Below are 24,776 nucleotides of genomic sequence, written 5' to 3'. Positions count from 1 at the left end.
ATTTTGACAGCAAAATACGTGATCTCGCTCTTGGATTTACATCGGTCGGAGCCAAAGCAAATCAATATTTTGCTCCATGCGCTCACATGAAAGAAAAAACAAAATTCACAAATCAAGTAACCCAGTATGACGGACAAAACAAATAGGCCCAGTAGGCTTCCAATATCGTAGACGATAACTTGTGATTAATACCAACAGCGAGACTTTAACACCCTAAACGCGATTGATAGGCCATGGATACTCAAATCTGGACTTCGAATCCAAATCCAGCCCTTGTTTCTTTTCCCCCTTGGTAATTAACAAAGCAATTAGTGCTACTGATTGGCCAGACTCTTCATACCTGACTTCCAGGTAAAGGGAGGGTGGAAAACCAGCAGTTCTTGGACCTCGAGGGCCGTGATTTGAGTAACAGGGATGTAGGCTATTTTATGTTGCCATTGCATGGAAGCTGCTCGGCGCCACAATATTATTTCAATTGGAATTTAAAATGAATGAACAGACCTCCGTAATCAGAACGGATTTTCTTCAGATATTTCACCCCAGTAGCCTTTCGCTTGAATAAACAGTCAGGTTAAACAAATTCGACTCCCGTTTGGCTGTGCTCTGCGCACTAATGAGTTTTGCTCAAATGCAAATGAGCGGTAATCAGTTAGCTGATTGGTGTGTCGTTCTTGGGTATAAATCGTTTTAAAAGAGGGACCAAGGTATGAATTTCTTTGGCACATGAGGCGAACATGGGTCGAGGTGGAATACCTTAACCACGATGAAGGAAAAAACGTATAAACCGGTTTGCAAGTACAGAAATCCCCTACACATACTGTCCGGCTTGGCCCAATCCTAATTATACCCACACAGATGAGCACTCGCACGAACTACTGCACAACAGGCGATTGCTGCTCGAACTTCGTATTGATCTGGTGAATTCGACAGTACGTAGGGTATTATTAATTGTATCCAATAAGCAACACATTCAGTTTTAGCAATTAACTGTTCGTTAATGTTCTCAATACTCCTACTCTTCTTTAAATGGAAATGTTTTTTTCACGGATACAGCTTATTATTATTATTATTATTATTATTATTATTATTATTATTATTATTATTAATAATAATAATAATAATAATAATAATATAGCACATTTCAAAAAGAGAGAACAAAATAGGACATAATATGAAGTAACAATGAAAATATGAAATAAATGAAATAAAAATACAAACAACCATAAAAATAAGAATAAAAAATTTAATAAATAAAATACACAAGAAAAGGAGTAATCAGAATGATAAGACAAAAGCAGTCTTAAAGAAAGCCAACACTTTGTGAAAACAGCTTTGTCCTGTACGCTTTAGCCAGCTGATCAAAAGAACACCCATTTTTATGTAATTTAAAAATCTTTGGTTTATGGCAAAGATTTCTCCTCAATGTTTCGATTCGAAATAAGCGTTATTCGAACTTTCTGCGTTCTACAGGCAGATCAAGCGCCATCCTCTGGTTGATTTTCACTGTACTGTCCCTTAATAATGAACGACATTTTCCACGAATTGTGAAAGAGGGACGTTGAAGTAATTTACACCGATGCTTAGATGTAAACTGTAATTGGACTAGTCATATAAAAAGGTTTATTTGACTATCTTAACTTTATGCGGCATGCATGACAGCATGTTTTCGTGTTTGCTTCCTGTAGGCTATATATCATACAGAAGAAATTAATTTGAGACAAGAAAATCGCAGAATATGCTCCATGAGTACCAGTAACTATTCAGACTAGCTTGTAATAAAATTATGTAGCCTGCCTGTTATGGCACGCAGGCAATCATTTGATCCAAATAATCCAGCCCATCCGCTCATTATATATAAACCCTATTGAGTAGGCTACTGTTTGGTCGCCAAGAGTAAACAATGATTCTTGGTATACAGGCGCATTAGGGAACTTTACACTTGACGCGCGCGCGAATGGGACTATTATTGTTACCCAGTGTTTATGTTAATGTGTTAATGCGTTTTGAAGCTGAATTTCTGATTATAAAATAAATGCGGGATAGACTCTATGTTGCGCACTCGGCCATTTCGCAAGAGGTAAGACACACTGCGGTCACGCCATCCACGCTGAGAAAGGTCGGTCAAGCTATCGACACCAAAACATTTTGGACGCGGTTTCATCGCTCTTTACGGTAAACCGATTGTGACGCAATTCTACCGCAGATAGTAAGGCCTACTGCTTTCAATACTCCAGTGAAGAAGTAAATAAACGAATAATATATATTTTTAAACTCCAGAATGCAGAATTATATACTCCAAAATTGAGATTTAAATACGCGAAAATGGCAATTACGTTAAAATCATGCCGGTATTTAAAATTCCATAAAATAATCAATTCAAATAGTTTTGCGAAAATTGAACTTGATTTCTGAAGTCATACTTCCGTGGTTTTGTCCAAAGCCGGGGTTTATGTATTTTTATTGTAGGAATTTGGAATTATGGCATGGTAAAATCCTCCAAAATGGTAATTAAATTCAATGAATACCATTTTTAAAAATGCAATAAACTAAATAAATCAACCTGCTTCTTAAGTCCAATATATTCTTGAAGGACACCTTCCCAGGTATTCATGCAATAGAATCCACGCATTTTTACTGTAAGAATTTGGAATTATGGGATGGCAAAATCCTCAAAAATGCCTGCCTGTAGATGATGCTTATTGAAAATTCAATAAAATAATTAAATCAAACTGTTTTCTGAAAATTCTAATCCATTCTTGAAGATCACCTTCCTAGATATTCACGCCATCGATTCTGTGCATTTTGGGTATTAGGGATGGCAAAATGCTCCAAAATGGCCATTCAATTCTACAGATGGTGCTTATTAAAAATCTAATTAAAAAATTAAATCAAATTGTTTTCAGCAAAGTCCAATTTACTATTTAAGACCAGCTCCCCAGGTATTTATGCCATTGATTCAGTGGATTTTAATTGTAGCAATCTGGAATTATGGGATGGCAGATTCCTCCAAAATGGTTATTCAATTCTCTAGATGGTGCTTATTAAAAATTCAATAAAATAAATTGTAATTATTTAAAATTAAATCAGACTGTTTTCTGTAAACCACCTTCCCAGGTATTCTAACCATGGATTTTCGAAGACCATCTTTCCCAGATATTCATGCCATGGATTTTGTGCATTTTTACTGTAGGCATGTGCAATTTTGGGATGGCAAAATCCTCAAAAATGCCCATTCAGTTCAATACATGCCACTTTTAAAATTAAATAAAATAAAGTTAACTGTTTTCAGCAAACTGTAATACATTCCTGAAGCCCACCTTCGCAGGTATATATGCAGTGGTTTTTTTAAATTCTTTTTTAGAAAACTAGCATAATAAGGTGCAACATCTTCAAGAATATATTGGAGTTTACAGAAAACAGTTTGATTTAATTTTTTAATTGATTTTTTTAAGAAGCACCATGTACAAGATAGAATGGCCATTTTGGGGAAATTTGCCATCCCGTAATTCCAATTTCATTCAGTTAAAATGCACAGAATCCATGGCATGAATACCTGGGAAGGTGGTCTTCATGAATATATTGGAATTTATAGAAAACAGTTTGATTTGACTGATTTTTTAAGAAGCATCATGTATTGGATTGAATGACCATTTTGGGGAGTTATGCCATCCCATAAATTTTCAATTGCTACAGTAAGAATGCATAGAATTCATGGCATATATACTTGGGACAGTGGTGTTCTAGAATATATTGGAGTTTGCTGAAAACATTATGGTTTAATTATGTTATTGAATGGCCATTTTGGAGGAATTTGCCATCATATAATTCTAAATTTCTACAGCAGAAATCCACAGAATCATTGGCATAAATACCTGGGAAGGTGGTCTTCAATAATATTGGACTTTGCAGAAAACAGTTTTGTTTCATTATTTTACATAATTTTAAATAGTGGCATGTATTAAATTGAATAGGCATTTTAGAGGATTTAGCCATCCCCTAAGTCCAAATTCCTACTGTAAAAATGCACAGAATCCATGGCATGAATATCTGGGAAGATGGTGTTCAAGAATACATCTGAGTTTGCTGAACACAATTTGATCTAATTTTTTAATTGAATGTTTAATAGGCACTGTCCAATAGAATAGAACAGCCATTTTGGAGGATTTTGCCATCTTATAATTACACATTCCTACAGTAAAAATGCATAAAATCTGGTACATGAATTCCTAGAAAGGACTTCTTCAATAATGTATTGGACTTTGTAGAAAACAGTTTGATTTAATTATTTAATAGAATTTTTAATTAGCACCATCTATCAAATAGAATGGGCATTTTGGAGGATTTTGCCATCCCATAATTACAAATTCCTACAGTCAAAATGCACAGAATCCATTGTGTGATTACAGGGGAAAAGGTGATATTCAAGAATGCATTAGAGTTCACAGAAAACAGTTTGATTTAATTATTTTATTGAATTTGTAATAAGCAAATTATATCCTATAATTCCAAATTCTTATAGTAAAAATGCTTGGATTGTATTGCATGAATACTTGGAAAGGTGTTTTTCAAGAATATATTGGACTTTGCAGAAAACATGTTGATTTCTTTCGTTTATTGCATTTTTTAAAATTGTGGATTCAGCAAATGTGGGACATCAGCAGAAGTGGGACACTTAACCTTTGCATTACTCTGCAATGTACGAATCAACAGCCGATCAAAAAAAACATTCTTAAATTGTTGCTACAATAGTTACTGTCATTCTACAATTGTTTTTATTGGACTGCCGTCTTTACAGTGGGCGTGGTCAGCCGTCAAACTATGACTGATCATTGCGAGTGAACTGTACGTGGACCGGCATGTGAAATGACACTTAGGAATGATAAGGTTACTAGGTTAAGAAAAACTAGTCAAAAATGTCCTCTTTTGATCTGCAATATAGTGGCTAAAACACTGGTCAAAATACAAATGTTTTTTTTGTCATATTGTCTTTTTATGATTAAGAGGGGGTTTTGCACTGTCCCACTTCTGCTAAACATGGTAAAGTGGGACAGTGTTTTTCAGGTGAAGTAGGACAATGTTTTCATCAGTCCTGTTGTAATAAACCTACAATTTACCACAGTTTTATACACTTACGTGCTAGTTTAAACCATACTGATGATTATTTGGTGTCTTTCAGTGTCATGGGTGTGGGGTGCAGTGAACTAGAAGGCACCCGGCGTCTGGGAATTTCTTAATTTGTTTCAGGTGCCTGATTCCCTATTATTTTCACCTGGGGAGGTGCCTTTATAAGCGCTGACAGAACAGCAATCAGCACTTCTGTGTTAAACCTTTTTCACTAAGCTGGTAAGGTATAGGTGCTCGGTGGACTCTGTACAGAATTGTGTTTGTGGGTGATTCTGTGTCCTCTTTTAAAGACGTTCAATCTCTTAGCGCAGTGAGCGCATTCTGATTGTTGTAGTCTGTATTCCCGGTCACTTGTCTCCCCAGTACTGTCTCTGTGTCTGTGTTCCCTGAGCTGCTTCCCCTGTACTTGTGTGATTTCACTATTCGGGTGGTTCCGGGTTTTCGTGGTTTCCCCCCTTCTTTCCAGTCTCGCTTTACTTACTTCCTGCTTATTTCTAGTTTTACTCATTTCTACTAATCCCTACTAACTTATAGATTGTAAAGTACTAACCTCACTAATATACTAACATGTGAATATTACTAATGGACTAACACACACTAGTTTTGGGTTTTTGATAGTTTAGATCACTATACTAATACATTAACCAGTCTCCCCTTTTCCATGCTGCGCTGTAGCTCTGCCCCTTTTCTTTCTAGCCTGCTCTAACGCTGAGTTCTGCAATTGCCTGCACCTGTCTCTTGCTCTGACTGCACCTCTCTCTCTCTGCACGTGTTTTACCTGCTTCACCCAGGCCGTCTATTATCATTGTTGTCTATGTGATTCCAGTCCGCGTTTTGTCAGTCCCCTGTCATTGAATTAGTTTTCCTAATGTTCTTCACCTGGATGTTGTTTGTTACTCCTCCCTCACTCACTTAACCCCTCCTTGATTGTTATCTTCCCCAGTGTATAAATGTCAGTCTTTTCCACCTGTTCAGTGTCAGAACGTTTATCGAATTCATTGTGCCGATTGTTAGTAAGCCTTTGTCTATCGAGATTCCTGCGACACCCCTTTGTACGACTTCGAGTTTGCCTGCCCCTTTTGGTTTTGTTTGCTTCTGGTTTGACCTTCGCTTTGCCTTGACTTCTCTTTTGCCTGTCCCTTTGTACCTTCGCCATTCTGATCTCCTGGTTTTTGATTTTTTGCCTGTTTTTTCCTTACACAGAACATCACAGTACGTTCTGACCAGGATGGACCCAGCGGACCCTGCCCAGGTACAATTTGTACTTGGGCAGCAGGGAGCCATGTTGGGACGCCACCAGTCCCACTTGGAGTCGGTCTCTCACCAGTTGCAGACCCTAACCTCCTGCGTGGCGGAGCTGACATCTGCACTCCGGGCTTCCTCGCCTGGCTTCGCTCCCCAGCAACCTGCGGCTCCCGCTACGCCTGACATCCCACCTGAAGAAGTATGACGGAGAACCTGGTGGCTGCCGCCCATTCCTTACCCAGTGCCGGCTGATCTTCCAGCTACAGCCAGCTACCTTCCCCACTGAGCAGGCCCGAGTTGCCTACATAATCACGCAGCTCACCGGGCGAGCTAGGAAGTGGGGAACGGCTGCCTGGGAGGAGGGGCCTCCCTGCGTGCAGACCTCCACGCTGCTCGCAGAAGAGATGAAACGGGTCTTCGACCGCTCCAAGCATGGCCATGATGCGGCGCAAGAACTCCTGCGCATGCGCCAAGGGGGAATGACGGTGTCGGACTTCGCCATCGACTTTCGTACTCTGGCTACCGCCAGTGGCTGGGAGAAGAAAGCTCAGTACGACACCTTCCTCAATGGCCTGTCTGAGAGCGTGAAGGACGAGCTGCTGACCCGGGACCTGCCCGAGGACCTAAACGATCTCATTGCCCTGGCTATCCGCGTGGATTCACGCATCCGAGAGCGCCAACGGGCTCGCAGTCAAGGGGTCTACAACCGAGCAGTCACTGAGAGGTCCAGGACCACTGCTGCACCTTCTACCAATCTCAAACCTCCTCCAGTCATGATGTCGGACCCGGAACCGATGCAAGTCAACCGTGCTCGCCTGACCAAGGAGGAGAGGGATGGAAGGATGCACACCAGGTCATGCCTCTACTGTGGGAAACCAGACCACTATGTCGCAGCCTGCCCGCTAAAAAGACAACGCCCGCTAGTGTGTCGAGGAGCACTAGTGGGTATGATTCCAACCGAATCCTCCTACAAACACCGGACTTGCCTGCCTGTCACCATTGAGTGGGATGGACGAACCAAAAGGACCACCGCCCTCATCGACTCCGGGGCCGAGGAGAACTTCCTGGATGCTGGGGCCGCCGAGAGATGAGGGATCCCCTTGGAGAAGATGTCATGCCCCCTAGTGGCCAACTCGCTCAATGGTCAGAGGTTGGCGAATATCACTCACACCAGCGTTCCTCTCAAGGTTCGGCTCTCCGGCAACCATCAAGAAGAGCTTCAGCTCCACATCATTGAATCTCCCCACTCACCCATCATTCTCGGGCATCCCTGGCTTGAGAAGCACAACCCCACCTTGGAGTGGAACTCGCACAAGATTTTGGGCTGGAGCCCATTCTGTTTAGCATCTTGTCTGCGAGAGGCCCATTCTTCTGTTCCTGAGTCACCTCCTCCCGAGAAGCCGACGGACCTGTCGGCGGTTCCTCCCGAGTACCTGGACCTAGAAGAGGTCTTCAGCAAGTTCCGAACCACCTCTCTGCCTCCTCACCGCCCTTACGACTGCGCCATTGACCTGAAGCCCGGCACCACTCCCACCAGAGGTCGATTGTTCTCTCTGTCTCGGCCGGAGACGGAAGCTATGAATAAATACCTCCAGGAGTCCTTGACTGCCGGCATCATCCGTCCTTCATCCTCACTAGCAGGGGCCGGATTCTTCTTCGTGGGGAAGAAGGATGGCTCACTCCGGCCTTGCGTCGACTACCGAGCCCTCAATGACATTACGGTCAAGAACCGTTACCCACTCCCCCTCATGGCTTCCGCCTTTGAACTCCTGCAAGGAGCCACCATATTCACCAAGCTGGACCTGCGCAACGCCTATCATCTGGTGCGCATTCGAGAGGGCGATGAATGGAAGACAACCTTCAACACTCCTACCGGACACTGGGAGTATTTGGTGATGCCCTTCGGGCTCACAAACGCACCAGCTATTTTCCAGACACTGGTGAATGATGTTCTGAGGGACTGGATAAATAAGTTAGTTTTTGTATACCTGGATGACATCCTGATCTTTTCCAAAACTAAGGAAGAACATATCATCCAGGTCCGCAAGGTGCTCCAGAGACTGTTGGAGAACCGCTTATTTGTCAAGGCGGAGAAATACGAATTTAGTTGTAACACCACTTCTTTCCTGGGATACATCATCTCCGCCGGCAGCATTCAGATGGACCCCCAGAAGATCCGGGCAGTTGTGGAATAGCCTCAGCCAGACTGTCGTCGGGAAGTGCAACGTTTCCTGGGCTTCGCCAATTTTTACCGCCGTTTCATCCGAAATTACAGTTCTCTGGCAGCCCCACTCACCGCCCTCACATCCATTAAGACCCGATTTCAGTGGAACGCCCAGGCTGAAACAGCCTTCCGAGCCCTCAAGAACCACTTCACCTCTGCACCCATCCTTGTCCACCATCCTTGTCTACGATGAACTGAACTGCGGTTCAGTTCATCGTAGAGGTTGATGCCTCCAACATTGGGGTGGGAGCCATTCTTTCTCAGCGCTCATCCAGGGACAATAAGATTCATCCCTGTGCCTACTTTTCTCACCGCCTGACACCCACGGAACAGAACTATGACATTGGGAACCGTGAGCTGTTGGCGGTGAGGATGGCTTTGGGAGAATGGCGCCATTGGCTTGAGGGCTCTCAAACATCTTTTCTGGTGTGGACCAATCATAAGAACCTGGAGTACCTTCACACAGCCAAACGCCTCAACTCTCGCCAGGCCCGGTGGGCACTATTCTTCTCCAGATTTGACTTTACCCTTGCTTACCGCCCCGGGTCGAAGAATACCAAGCCTGACGCCCTCTCCCGCCGGTTTGAACCACCCACCAAGGACCCTTCACCTGACACCATCCTCCCGCAGAGCTGTTTCATCAATGCCATTCACTTGGACATCGAGGAGATGGTTCGCAAGGCCCAGGAGGATGAGGCTGGTCCAAGTAATTGCCCGGCGGATCGTCTCTACGTTCCTGCCCAAGTCCGCTCTCAAGTTCTCCTTTGGGGCCATGCTTCTCAACTCTCATGCCACCCGGGGGCCACCAGAACCAGGACATTTATTCAGAGACGTTTCTGGTGGCCCTCCATGAAACAAGAGATCTTGGACTTTGTGGCTGCCTGCTTGGTCTGTGCCCAGAACAAACCCTCTCACCACCCACCCTCAGGTCTGTTACAACCCCTCCCCATCCCACACCGCCCCTGGTCTCGCATAGCGTTAGATTTCATCACAGGCTTACCCCCATCCAACACTTTCACCACTATCCTCACCATAGTTGATAGGTTCTCTAAAGCTGTTCACTTCATTCCCCTCACCAAGCTTCCCTCTGCTAAAGAAACCGCCAACTTACTCATTCATCACGTTATTAGACTACACAGCATCCCCACTAACATAGTTTCCGATAGAGGCCCCCAGTTCACTGCACGTTTCTGGAAAGCTTTCTGCTCACTGTTGGGTTCCTCCATTAGTCTATCCTCAGGATTTCACCCCCAGACTAATGGCCAGACCGAGCGGGCCAATCAAGTTATCGAAACTGTCCTTAGATGCCTCTGCTCCAAGAACCCCTCTTCATGGTCTTATCAGCTACCCTGGGCAGAGTATGCCATAAACTCACACACCTCCTCTTCCAAACTTTCTCCATTCGAGTGCTGCCTAGGGTACCAGCCGTCTCTGTTCCCTAGTCAGGAGGAGGTGGTGGGGGTCCCCTCAGCTGAAGCCTTCATCCGGCGCTGCAGAAGGACATGGAAGACCGCTCGCCTCAACTTGCTTTGCGCCAGCGCCAGGATGAAGGTGACGGCCGATCGCCGCCGCTCTAAAGCCCCCTCCTACAGAGTTGGACAGCGTGTTTGGCTGACCACCAGAGACATTCCCCTACATGTTGAGTCCCAGAAGTTAGCTCCTCGTTTTATTGGCCCCTTCCCTATTGTTAAAATCCTCAGCCCCACTGCTGTTATATTAAAGTTACCCTCCACCATGCGCAGAATTCACCCCACTTTTCATGTTTCCCGTTTAAAACCGGTTGTTACCCATCCCCTCTGCCCTGCCCCTGAGCCCCCCCCTCCCCCCCGACTCATTGATGGTGGTGATGCCTACACCGTGAACAAACTGTTGGATGTTCGTCGTCGGGGTCGCGGCCTTCATTACCTGGTGGACTGGGAAGGCTACGGCCCCGAGGAAAGAAGCTGGATCCCCTCTCGATTCATTTTGGATAAGCAGCTTATTAAGGACTTTCATGTCAAACACCCTGTGCCACCGGTGAAAACGCCAAGAGGCGTTTCCTAGGGGGGGGGTGGTTCTGTTGTAGTCTGTATCTCCCGGTCAGTTGTCTCCCCAGTACTGTCTCTGTGTCTGTGTTCCCTGAGCTGCTTCACTCCCCTGTACTTGTGTGATTTCACTATTCGGGTGGTTCCGGGTTTTCGTGGTTACCCCCTTCTTTCCAGTCTCGCTTTACTTCCTGCTTATTTCTAGTTTTACTAATTTCTACTAATCCCTACTAACTTATAGATTGTAAAGTACTAACCTCACTAATATACTAACATGTGAATATTACTAATGGACTAACACACACTAGTTTTGGGTTTTTGATAGTTTAGATCACTGTACTAATACATTAACCAGTCTCCCCTTTTCCATGCTGCGCTGTAGCTCCGCCCCTTTTCTTTCTAGCCTGCTCTAACGCTGAGTTCTGCAATTGCCTGCACCTGTCTCTTGCTCTGACTGCACCTCTCTCTCTCTGCACGTGTTTTACCTGCTTCACCCAGGCCGTCTATTATCATTGTTGTCTATGTGACTCCAGTCCGCGTTTTGTCAGTCCGCTGTCATTGAATTAGTTTTCCTAATGTTCTTCACCTGGATGTTGTTTGTTACTCCTCCCTCACTCACTTAACCCCTCCTTGATTGTTATCTTCCCCAGTGTATAAATGTCAGTCTTTTCCACCTGTTCAGTGTCAGAATGTTGATCGAATTCATTGTGCCGATTGTTAGTAAGCCTTTGTCTATCGAGATTCCTGCGACACCCCTTTGTACGACTTCGAGTTTGCCTGCCCCTTTTGGTTTTGTTTGCTTCTGGTTTGACCTTCGCTTTGCCTTGACTTCTCATTTTCCTGTCCCTTTGTACCTTCGCCATTCTGATCTCCTGGTTTTTGATTTTTTGCCTGTTTTTTCACTATTCTTTTGGAAACTCGATTCGGCACCGTCCTCTCTCTGATTACCTGGCTTCGAACCTCGGACTGAATAAAGACAACGTTTTTTTGGATTTCCCTGGTCTGCGTGTGGGTCCTTACACAGAACATCACACTGATGGCTTAGGGTATTTATACTTTTATTTTGAGCTTGTGTGAGCCGTTGGGTATTGGGACGTTGTCCCTGGTATTGTATTTTGTTTGTCTTTCTGAGCTGCGTCTCAGGCTTTTTCTTTTCGCTGAGTAATTTTGCTACTCAGTTGTCTATTTTTTTTAAGACCAGTTTTGGGTTTGGTACCAGAGCTTTGCTTCTGTATCACTGGTCCCTTTCTTTTTGGCCCTGGTTTGTATGGGTAGTTTTTGGTTTCTCAAGCCAGTTTTACGGCTGGACAAGGTTGTCCTTCGGAGTCGTTTTTTACTCCGTGTTTTCTTTTGGTTTATGATCCTGTGTGTGCGGGAGTTGCTCTCCCAAGGATCTTCCTGTAGCTTCCTGTAGCGCTTTTCGTTCCCCTGTATTAGTCGCTTCTGGTTCTCCGACACCCCTCCCCACCATTACAGTCAGTACTTCTCATCTTACTGTTTTTATAGTAACATGTACATTTTTTTACACAAAAAGTGATAAAATGATAAATCATAAATCTTATTGATATTTTTTGCTCATTTCAGGAAAACTGTGCCACCCAGTGATAGAACACAGTTGAGAGAGAGAGAGAGAGAGAGAGATTTGAGATTTTAAAACCCCTTTTATTGGGACATTACTATACAGAAATGACTATACTTCAAAATAAAAACAATAGACAAGGAACATAAAGAAAAAGACTATCAAAAAACTAACCACAGGCAGAAAAGAAAGAAAGAGAGAGAGAGAGAGAGAGAGAGAAAAAAAATTCCTTATTTACATTTCTAAATTTACAAACCAAAACACAAAAAATTCCAAACAACAGAAGAAACTTCAAAAATGAAGTAATAGCAGATCCTCCTGGACAGAGCACAAACCCCCCCCCAATACCCCAAGTGTACATGAATGCATCTATGTTATCTGTCAGCTTATAAAACACAAATTCCAGCCTGAGACGGGCTGCCAGCAGCCCACTCATCATCAGGACTGGGTCAACTGACCCCTGACCCTGGATGAAGTTTTTTCTTGTCTTCCATATAGACAGTTCTATAGACAGCCACTCCTGATAAAAAATTAAGGAGAACATGTACAGACCTTTTAGCAGCTGAATACCGTGGACCATAAATAAACAACTAAAAAAAAAAAACCGTCCCCAAACCCTGAAACCACTCCTCTAACTGAACCTAAATAAGCCCTTAAGTCTGGGACACAGAATAAAAAGGTGTTGTAAGGATTCCCCCCCCCCCCCCCCCCCCCGAGCAAAAAAGACAACCCTCCCCTATACTGGGATCCAGGTGTCTATTTGTGGCTATGGCCCCATGCACAATCCTCCACTGGAGGTCACCTATCCGTTTATCAATGGGGGGCTTGTACAAGGACCGCCAGCAGCCTTTTGGGGAAGAGTCTGGATCAAAAAACTCAGTCCACCTCGACGCCTGTATCCCTGCCAAAGAGCGTAAGTGTGACACTTTGACACAGGTGTAATAAGCTGCTTTCTTGCCTACAGTCTCAAACTCCCCCAACTCCGGGGTTGTAAAAGACGGAAAGCGCCCCCTTTCTTCCTGCCACTCCCCAACAGCAGGATAGACAGTCAAAGGAGGAACTACATACTCACACTCATCATCCCATTGGTCAGACAGAGTACGGTTCTCAACAAATGCTCTTAGGGGCCCTGGCAGTGATGCACAGACCTCTTCCACCAACCTTTCCAGCAGTGTAGAGGATCTGATGCTTGCTTTCTCTGCAAGTTGCTCCACAGACGTCTTCATCAAATGGCCCAGCTTGACACAACCAGCCTCTCTCAGGCTGGACCGCAGGCTGGCAGAGGACAAGATCTGAGTTTTTATGAGGGCAGTGTAGAACAGTGGCTCCTCAAACAGGCACATTCCTGGTGTCGTTGCCGATTCCCGGTGGACCTCGAAGACCTGCCACGAGTGTAGGACTGACAGGTAGAAAGGTGTCAACCCAGTCAGGTCCACCAACTCAGGCTGGAGCAGGAACAGCTGCTTGTCATAGCCGAGGCGACCAGCCCTCCTCAGTAACAGTCGAGCTGTATCCTGCCAGCTCAGACCGAAGTTGTAAAGCAGCCTCTGTGCTGCCTGCAGCCTGAAGGCCCTTATCCTGTTGGGAATGTCAATAAGGCCCTGCCCCCCTCCTCAACTGGAAGGTACAGTGCAGACGCCCTTATCCAGTGCTGGCCGGACCAGAAGAAGTCCACAATAGTCCTCTGTACCTCCTCAACTAGGCCCCTTGGTGGAGATAAGACGACCAGTCTGTGCCATAGGGTCGAGGCGACCAAGTTATTGATGACCAGAACTCTCCCCCTATATGACAGCTGGGGTAGCAGCCACTTCCACCTAGACAGTCTGGAACACACCTTCTCCACGATACCCTCCCAGTTCTGCAACTGAAACTCCTCCGTCCCTAAAAATATTCCCAAAACTTTCATTCCTGCTCTTCCCCACCTGAGACCCCCTGGCAGACTGGGAGCTGCCCTCTCCCGCCACTGTCCTACTTGTAAGGCCTCTCTCTTCTACCAGTTTACCCTTGCAGAGGAAGCCTTTTCATAAAGACCTAAACTTTCAACTAAAACATCCACATCCCGCTGCTCCTTTATAAAAATATTAACATCATCGGCATATGCCGACATCACTAGTGGTGGGCTCTGTGGTAGCCCCGGTAGGGAGAGCCCTGTGAACCTGTTTCTGAGCATATTTAAAAGTGGTTCAATTGTGAGCGAGTATAACTGTCCAGAGATGGGGCAGCCCTGTCTGATCCCTCTCTCAACAGGAATTGGACAACTCAGCCCACCCCCCACCTTGACCATACATGATGCCCCATTATATAACAGCCCTAACCATGCCATAAAACCCTCCCCAAAACCAAAAGCCCTCAAAGTAGAGAAAAGAAAAACATGGTCAATGCGATCAAAAGCCTTTTCCTGGTCAAGGGATAAAACACCAACATTAAGGTTATACATTTTGCACACATCAAACAAATCTCTCATTAAAAAAAAGATTGTCCATGATAGACCTATCTGGGATACAATATGACTGGTATTTATGAACCAGTATCTCCAGATAGTCTTTCAGTCTATTAGCCAGGACCTTGGAAAGCAGCTTGTAATCTGTGCATAAGAGGGCCACAGGTCTCCAGTTTTTTAGTAAGGCCAGGTCTCCTTTTTTTGTAAGAAGAGAGAGAGCTGCACGCCGACAGGAAGTCGGTAATGAGCCCCTCTTAGTGCACTCCTGTAGCACTTCCAGTAAGTCAGTCCCTAAGCAGCTCCAGAAGTGTTTATAGAAGTCTGCAGGTAGCCCATCTATGCCTGGAGCGCGACCGGATGTCAACTGCCCTACTGCAGTAGTAAGCTCATCCAGGCTGATGTCAGTGTCCAAAGCGGTGCACTCCACCATCCCCAGCTGAGGCAGCCCCTGAAGAAGCTCAGCAGCACATGCTGCATCAGAGTCCTCTGCCCCGTAGAGGGCAGTATAGAAAGCCACTGCATGCCTCCTCATCTCAGCTGGGTTGGTGGTCACCCTTCCATCTGGGAGCCGAAGACACGCCATCTGCTTATTTTGGGATACAGACTTTTCTAAATTGAAGAAAAAGGAGCTAGGTGCATCCATGTTCTTGATACCAATAAAACGTGCCCTAACCATAGCCCCTTTCATCCTTTCCTCTGTAATGTGTCACCATCAGGGTTATTGTGTGTTATAAGGCCGCACTCAATATCCCTAATCTCTTGCTCCAGAGTCTGCATGGCTGACTTGACCCTGCTGGTAGAATGAGCAGTGTACTGCTGACAGAAGAGACGGATGTGCGTCTTTCCCACCTCCCACCATTGGCTCAAAGAGACATACTCCCCTTTCCTGTTCCTCCAGACCTCCCAAAAAGAACCAAACTTTTCACAAAAAAATTTATCCTGTAGTAATTTTACATTGAAATGCCAATATGAGCTGACCTTTTTGTTAGGTGAGAGGTGAAAATCCACTGTGACAAGGTGATGATCAGTGAAACCAACAGGGTGAATGAAACTATTTAGTAACCTAGCGCTAAAAACTTGTGATGTGTAAACCCTATCTAATCTGGCTGCACTTACCCTACTATTTAATATCTTTACCCATGTATACTGTCTGACTTGTGGATGTTTAACCCTCCATGCATCTACTAAATCTGATTGAGTAATGAGCTGAGATAAACAAGTGGATGATTGTAAATGAGGTTCCTCACTTGTCCTATCCAAAGTAAAATTTACTGTGCAATTCCAACCCCCCCCCCCCCCCCCCCATCACAATACATTCCCCTTGACCACACTGCTGTAGTGATTCCCTCAATTTCTTAAAAATTTCCAGCCGCTCTGAACCTTGGTTCGGAGCATAGACATTAATAAAACAAAAAATAATTTCGCAGATCTCAGCCCTGACCATCTGCACCCTGCCCTTCACTATCTCAGTAATGGATATAACTTTTAAACTCACCCCAGGTGAAAAAATAATAGCTATCCCTGCGCTAAAATTAGTCCCATGGCTGAGGAAATACTGACCCCTCCACCATAAACCCCATTCTACTTCATTTGTTATGTTACTGTGTGTTTCTTGTAGGAAAATTACATCTAATCCTTTCTGTTGGCACAATTCGGAAACTAAAGCCCTTTTTTGTCTATCCCTTCCTCCATTAATGTTTAGAGACCCAACCCTTAAACTCTGCATGGAAAAAATAGAGATTGGAAACAGAGAAACAGATAGAAAAGAAATAACACCCTGTGAAACACCATCATCATTCATTCATTTATTTAGTTATTTTCCGCTTTTTCACAGTTTTTCCTTTCTTTGGCTCAAACCCCTTCCACAAAACAGTAACATGTTTTCTTAATCTGTAGCGCTTTTTTTCATCTAAAACATCTAAACCAACCAGTTTTTGTAAAGCTGAAACAGTACATTTCTCTATCAGGAGAGTATTCTACTCTGACCGATTTTACAAAAGTGTCATCAAGGAACATATTAATTTCCTCAAGCGTATACGCATCGCCACTTAGCTGTGAGTCTGTTACTGACACGCCATCTGAATCGGAATCATAGTCCATTTCATAATTTTCCTGGCTCTCAGTGACAGGCGGCTTAGCCACCGCTCCCTCTCCGCTAGCCTGCTTACCGAAGCCGGACCCAGTCACCGTCCCTTGTGCCTGCTCTGCCTGACGCGGCTCAGCTAACTCCACTCCCGGCAAATCTGTGACTATAGCCCCGCTTCCTACACCACTCGGGGCTGGGCAGTCTACAATCGTTGCGGTTGCATCTAAACTAGCCTGATCCTTCTGAACCCGCTCCTCTGATTTTTCAATGCATTTGCATTAGAGGGCAATGTTTTAGGTGGCTGCGTTTCCTTTTCTCCCTGTCCATTCGTACCTTCTCCTGCATCAGCCTCCGGTGGCTGAGCACCACCGGCCTCCGCGTTTTCTGACGCTCGATGTCTGTGAGGACAGGTGGAGGGTTTGTGACCAACATCGCCACACTCAAAACACTTCATACTGCCAGAGCTCGCATAAACCATGTAAAACCCATTTTCGTGCTTTACTCTAAAAGACACATCTAGGGACTGTGTAGGGGAATTGAGAAACATAAACACCTGTCTCCTTAAAGACTGGACATGTTTAAGTTTCTCGTTCTTACACCCTAAGCCAATACTTTTAAAACCACTCGCCATTTTTCCAAAACGCTGAAGCTCTCGCTCCAAATTCGTACTCCATGTCGGAGGGAGACGGACGGCGTCTCCTGGGACGCCATCCGCGCCAAAACCCGACACCTACCAACACAAAACTAACAGCACAAACTACAGAAAAACTAGCTATATCATAAAGTGAAAAACATGCTAATTGAAATAAAGAGAAAAGCCGAAAAAGCTTTTAAACAAGCAACCCTCCAAACACACGCTCTCACTCACGAAAACTCCCAGCAGGCACCAGAGAGAGAGAGAGAGAGAGAGAATACTAGGAGAGACAAATTTTCAGTGAAGAAGAACTTATTTAAAATGTAAAAAAATCACTAATGTTACAAATCCCATAGGAATTGTATATACATGGTTTTGAAGTATGTGCATGCCTGTATATTTTCCTGGCTATACAATGAATAAGTAATATATTATCATATTTCTTTTTGCACTTTAACAGTAAGAGTCTGGACTCTCTGTGTACCAAAAATGATAAAGATCTGACACTCCTAACTTATGTTTCTAGAGATTATTTCATGGATAAAAACTTGAAACGCTTTTGACTAAATACTAAAAATAGTATGTTAAGAAAAACAAGCAATACTGCCTTATACATTGGCAGCTTTGAAAAAATTTAACAGATTTGCGATCAACTCAACTAGCTTGACAAGTGTACCAAAGGAATGCCGAAACTTCCACTAAGGACATTAATGGGTTAAGCTTGAAATGACTGTCTCGCTTCACCATATATGCTGTCCCACTTCACCTGAATACTCGACTGAGTGAAAGAGGGTGCCATGCTATGTTTAAGGGTGTTTATCTTCTATACAGAAACACATTTCAAAAATATTTCCACACATAGATGTTAAGAAGACTTAAAACAATTCATAGAAACATCACTTGTGCACGTAAAAAAAAGTTTTTGATAGTCTCCTACTGAATTTACCAAAAAGTGTAAATTTGCTGAATCCACCCTATGTATATAATTTAATGACCATTTTGGAGGATTTTACCATCCCATAATTCCAGATTCCTACAGTAAAAATACACAAACACCTTAGCACAGATACCAGGGAAGTAGAAAGATCGAGTTGAATTTTCGCAAAAGTATTTGAATGGATTATTTTATGGACTATAAAATAACGGCATGAATTTAACGCAATTTTCGCGTAGGCTATTTAAATCTCAATTTTGGAGTATTTAATTCTCCATTCCAGAGTTTAAAATTGTATATCATTAAATAATTTTTTTTTTTTTCATTGGAGTATTGAAAGTGCAAGTAATAACTTTATCTGCGGTAGAATTGCGTCACAATCGGTTTACTGTAAAGAGCAATGAAGACCGCGCACAAAATTTTTTGGTGTGGACAGCTTGACCGATCTTTCTCGGTCAAGCGGATGCCGCGACCGCAGTCAAGAAACGTTGCAAAATCAGAGAGACCGATGAGGTCTCCATCTGTAAGACCTCACCAATAATGAACATGTTTGAATGCACAAAAGTTTTCTTTGGGACTCCATCATTAAGGTGAGTAGGCCTACATGCCTAGTGCACACTATTAGGCTGATTTTGGGCCTGATATCTCGATCATAAACCTGCAAAAGCCATTTATAATGACATTTTGCTGTGAAATCAATATTTCACAATATAACCAGGATATTGCTGAAATGAATACAGACTAGGCAATATTACTGCAGAATGCAATATTTAGTTGGACCGTGCAGCATTATATGATGTGGCGGCTTTTGTAACCTAGCGAAGCGGCACTGACCGCAAGCTCAGAGGCGAAGACCATTCAGGTGCGGTCAGTATTTAAGCAGTATTGAGTTTTATTTCAGTGTTGAGTTATTTGGTTGGAGTGTGAATGTTTTCTAGCTGGCTAGGATATAGCCAGGCCATGTGGAATAAAACATGGCCTGGCTATATAACAGCTTTCTGGGCTGCCTTAAAGCAAAAGCACGAGCAAATGACAGCATTAAAGAATGTCTTCTAATTGCAAAGCCACCCGTGGCCATTTAACTAAGTAGGTGTTTATAACTTTATTCCCTTATGCAATATTGACATTCAGATTGTAGAATGCTCAAATGTATATGATTACCAAAAGTCACGAACGGGGAGCCATGCATTTCCTGATGTAAGACATAGGCTATTGATTTTCTTATAAAGACAAAAAAAAAAAAAGCTGACCTCTGTGGCATTTCTAGTGTATAGCTGCTTTTTTAATAAGTTACTGTAGCTAACATTACCTGCAAACACCACGTTTATAAATTAAGTTAGCTAGCCCTATTCTCTATCGACATACACACAATTATGCCTGACATATCTACAACACGCCATTAAAAACACTTGCCTTTAAAAACATTGCACTTTCATAACTAGCAGTAATTTATGTAGAAAAGGACATTCATGCATGTCTGAATTACATTAGAGACACTCGTTAAACATCACAGAATACGGTAATATTATATAGGTGCCATCTGTTTTGTATATGATTCAATAAGAAAACTCATCTCTGTCATGGTAAGTATATGTTCTTTGTACAAAAGTCAGTGATCATGTGAGACTTAACCTATATGCCCATTCTGCAGAAAATATATTGTTTCAACTATTCAATTAAATAATTTGTTGTAATTTCTTTGGTAATACTGTTATTTTCTGATGTATGTGTATGTTGCTGAGGAACAGAGAAAAGAGGAGTCCTAGCTACACCTTAGCGAATCACAATGCCTTATAAACACAAAAAGTGGATCTCAGAAGAGAAAACTGAAAATGGAAAATATCTGTCTGTCCCCCAATCACTGCAGTCTATATCTGCGACTGGCTAAGATGTTTGTGCATGTACAGTTGAGGCCAAATGTTTACATACACCTAGGCTAAAGACTTAGAAAAACTCAATTTTTCACAACTCTACACATTTTATGTAACCATACATTTCATGTGTTAAGTCAATTAGGGTATCTACTTTATTTCCATAAGAGGTCATTTCAAAATAATAGCTAACAGACAGATTTATTTCAGCTTTTGTGCACTATATCAGATTTTTAGTGGGTCAAAAGTTTACATACACTTTGTTATTATTTGGTGGCATTGCCTTTTAATTGCTTAACTTGAATCAAATTCTTGGAGTAGCCTTCCACAAGCTTCTCACAATACTTTGCCAGAATTTGTGCCCATTCCTCCTGACAGAAGTCACCTGGTCTCCCTCACCTCTGCGGTCCAGCCCCTCCTTTGTCATTGCCTCCATCCTGCCCACATCTGCCGCCACCTGCTGTTCCCCATCACCGCCACCCGGCCCCACCCATCATCTGAGCCACATCACATACATATCTTGTGCATAAACTGGCTGACATGCTGGTCACCAGTCAGCACCCTGAGCCGACCAGAGGAGGATGGGTTTCCCCCTTGAGCCTGGTTCCTTCTCCAAGGTTTCTCCCCATCTGCCACAGGGAGTGTTTCCTTGCCACTGTTGCCTTAGGCTTGCTTCTGTGGGGGTTTAGGCTAGGGTTGTCTGTAAAGCGTATTGTGACAACTGTTGTAAAATACGCTATACAAATAAAATTTGATTTGATTTGATTTGAATTATGACAGAAGCTTCTAGAAAGCATCAATTTCTGGAATCTTCTAGACTGTTTAAAGACAGTCAACTTGCTGTATGTAAAAAAGAAATGTATGGTAACTGAAATGTGCGGAGTTGTGAAAACTGAGTTTGAATACCTTCAGCCTCGGTGTATGTAAACTTTTGGCCTCAAGTGTATGTACAGTTGAAGTCGAAGGTTTACATACACCTTAGCCAAATCCATTTAAAAAGTTTTTCCTGACATTTAATCCTAGTAAATATTCCCTGTCTTAAAGGAGTACCATGGTGATTTTCACACTTTCTCGGTTTTATGTGCTATTTGCACAAGAGGCATTGAAGAAACACAATGAGCAAAGTATTAAATATGTCCGTTCTGTATTTTTGGAGAAATATGCGTTTTAAATTCATCGTCCTATTTTCAACCGGTTGAGAAAGTTGTCATTTTTCTACGTCACGAATACAGTAACCACTCCCATTTCCACGCCCCGTAAAGAAATCTGACAGGACACACCGTCCTGCTGTTCAGACAATGCAAATATTTGACTAACGTTAGGTTCACTTAAATTAGAGTGCCTTTAGATTATTTCTGGTTATATTCATTTAGCTAGCTAGCTAACGTTAGCTAGCTAGGAGGTTTGCTTTCATAAGGCAATGTTATCGATAACGTTAGCTTGCTAGTTTGCTTTTATGAGGACGTTATACTTGTGCTTTTATCTTAACTTGGCTAGCTAGATAGCAAAAATTATAATTGGATATAAGTCAACGTCCTTACCTTAGCTATCTATTGATACTTGATATACTACTAAGCTAGCTAGCTTGTGAAAATTCAGTCTCCCAAAGAGAGCGCGTATCATGGGGGTAGCTATGGTAATGGGGCACGGTCTGTCAATCATAGCTAACTGACAGTTCTCATTACCACGCCCAGACGGTTCGGGTGAATTTTTATAGTGGGAAATTTAGGCTTAGAAAAATACGTTTTAAAGTTACATTGAAATGACTGAAGAATAAAAAAATTATGCACATTTGTTTTGTTGTTGCCTGAAGACAACTGGGAAGTGTCACGTTCAACCACCATGGTACTCCTTTAAAGTTACAATCTCGAAGATTTCCGTTTCGTTCTCTTTGGCGGAACCAATGGCGAAAAGCAGTAATTGCAGGTGTGTTTTTGGACCTCACTTCCCAGAGATCCAATCGGATCCAACCAGTGTCACCTGTGTGACGTCAGTCAGTTGGCGCCTGGGCCATGCCAACTATAACACTTACTATTTACTGAATAAAAATGGCTGTTATAAAAGAAACGTTATGTACATACTCATTCATTGTCTAACATTGTCTAGGGTTCCATAACCATCCCCCCCTTCTCTATTATTGTAATGCTAGCAGACACCGGAAAAAGCAGTATGCCGCTCAAACACAAGTGAGTTGAAGAGCGAGCCTGTTGCGTTAGCTCCGCCTACCCTCTCTGGCAGACCAACCACTGATGGGTGATGGAAAACGCGCCACTAACTATGCGCCGCTTGTGATTTTTTCCCGGGAATGTCACCACAGACACCCAGTTCTTTAATCATATATTATAATAATAATAATAATATAAATTAATATAATAATAGGTTAAATCACCATTGTGTTACCTAATTTGGCAATAGATAGTGACTTAAAGTAATAATCTCAAAGATTTTCATTAAAATAAATGTCTGTTAAGTCAGTATAAGGATCACAACTTTATTTTAAGAATGTGAAATGTCAGAATAATAGTAGAGAGAATTATTTATTTGTAGGCCTCCTTGCTCGCACAGGCTTTTTCAGTTCTGCCCACAAATTTTCGATTGGATTGTCAGGACTTTGTGATGGCCACTCCAATACCTTGACTTTGTTGTCCTTAAGGCATTTTGCCACAGCTTTGGAAGTATGCTTTGGGTCATAGCAAATGGCTCTTCCAAATCTGTCCATTTGGAAGAGCCATTTGCGACCAAGCTTTAACTTCCTGGCTGATGTCTTGAGATGTTGCTTCAATATATCCACATAATTTTCCTTCCTCATGATGCCATCTATTTTATGAAGTGCACCAGTCCCTCCTGCAGCAAAGCACCCCCACAACATAATGCTGCCACCCCCGTGCTTCATGGTTGGGATAGTGTTCTTCGGCTTGCAAGCCTCACCCTTTTTCTTCCAAACATAACAATGGTCATAGGCCTATTTCACATTTCCGGGTATGTAAACCGGATGTAGGGGTCTCTTATTTCCGGTTATCTTAACAGCCACCAAAACAATGGCAGCGACGAAGAGCTTTTTTGTTTTGTAGCGTTCCCCTGTGTACCAATTCGAAAAACAATTTATTTGCCCTTTCACAGCTCCCACAGATGCACTCCAAAATAAGAAAAAAACTTGCTAGGTAGCATGACTGTCATAATGTTGCAAACTAACATAAACTAACCCATTACGATAGCTAGCTAGTTAGCTACTGCTTTATGAATAAGATTACACTCGATATTAAACTTTTCTCCTCACATACCTTTGGGTCTAAATCAAATGTCTGTGCCCCCTACCAACTCCTTTGTTTTTTATTTTTTTATTTTATTTTTTTTTATCATTCATTGAGAACGAACACAGTTTTAGTCATGTGGTACTTGTTACTCAAGAATGTCATAAAATCAATTAGCTAGCTATATTTTATGTTATGATTAGCAAATTACGTTTTAGCCAGCTAGCTTGTTAGCAAGCACATATTTGGATATTCAACGTTGAAACTGCAGATGCACGTTTATTTTAGTTGTTAATTGTAATTACAAAATGTATTGACGGACATTGCCACAAGCCTACTTAAGATATATCAGCTGATCTAAAAATGTGTGGGTAGTTTTTATCAGCGATGAAAACAAACAGCTCGGTAGTGAACTGAACACCGGCATTACACAGGCGATTTGACAAGCAATATAAATCTTTATTAGAACAAGTACAGCACAAACAACATGTCACAAAATAGTAACGGTAGTACAAAACTTAGTTCAGAGATATTTCACTTCGGTATAACATAAGTACATTTTGTGGAGCCAAACACATTGTACTTACATAGCTTTGCCTCCCTTGCTGACCGTCAACGTTAACATAATCGCTTTTCCTCACAGCTATCAGGCTCCCTATTCATTCATTTTCGGGACAACCGAGAGGAACAGATTTTAACGGACAGCAGATTTTGCTTCACGCTACGAAAACACAATGGAGTCACCTCCAGAAAATAATTTATGTTATGTCGAAGTGAAATATCTCTTTAATCGGCTAACTTGCTGTGGTTAGCAAGCTAGCTATTTAGCTTTCTGGCGAACCAGAGCTAGCATTATACTTACCTTCATAACCGAATATAAACTTCTCAAAAAAGAATTTATAGCCCTTGTCTAGTTTAGACCACTTAACGTTCACTGGCAATGCTTCGACAATGCGGATAACATTGGACATAGTGAACTTTGGCAGAGCTATTAGGGACTGTGAGAACACGTCGCTGTTTAGGCTCAATTTTTCGCTGTCAGAAATGGACTTGCGTCCGTAGCAACGGTAACCGGAAACAAAGTATCCCTACATCCGGTTTTGGTCGCCATCTTGTGAAATAGGCCTATTATGGCCAAATAGTTCAATTTTTGTTTCATCAGACCAGAGACACTTCTCCAAAAGTAAGATCTTTGTCCCCATGTGCAGTTGCTAACTGTAGTCTGGCTTTTTTATGGTGGTTTTGGAGTAGTGGCTTGCTGAGCAGCCTTTCAGGTTATGTCGATATAGGACTCTGTGGATATAGATACTTTTGTACCTGTTCCCTCCAGCATCTTCACAAGATCTTTTGCTATTGTTCTGGGA

At 42.8% G+C, this 24,776-nt stretch overlaps 1 long non-coding RNA gene across 1 annotated transcript; it reads right to left on the bottom strand.

Moving 5' to 3' along the window:
* Positions 1-23,850: 23,850 nt before the first annotated feature.
* On the bottom strand, positions 23,851-24,542 carry LOC135241202 (uncharacterized). Its single transcript, XR_010325934.1, has 2 exons — positions 24,412-24,542; positions 23,851-24,228 (listed from the first exon to the last, which is right to left on the bottom strand). It is a non-coding gene; the product is annotated as an uncharacterized LOC135241202 (long non-coding RNA).
* Positions 24,543-24,776: the final 234 nt, after the last annotated feature.

This window comes from Anguilla rostrata, chromosome 15 (genome assembly GCF_018555375.3).
Source record: "Anguilla rostrata isolate EN2019 chromosome 15, ASM1855537v3, whole genome shotgun sequence".
NCBI lineage: Eukaryota > Metazoa > Chordata > Actinopteri > Anguilliformes > Anguillidae > Anguilla > Anguilla rostrata.
Note: the sequence above shows the minus strand (reverse complement) of the source record. Positions and strands in the feature narration are given on the sequence as shown.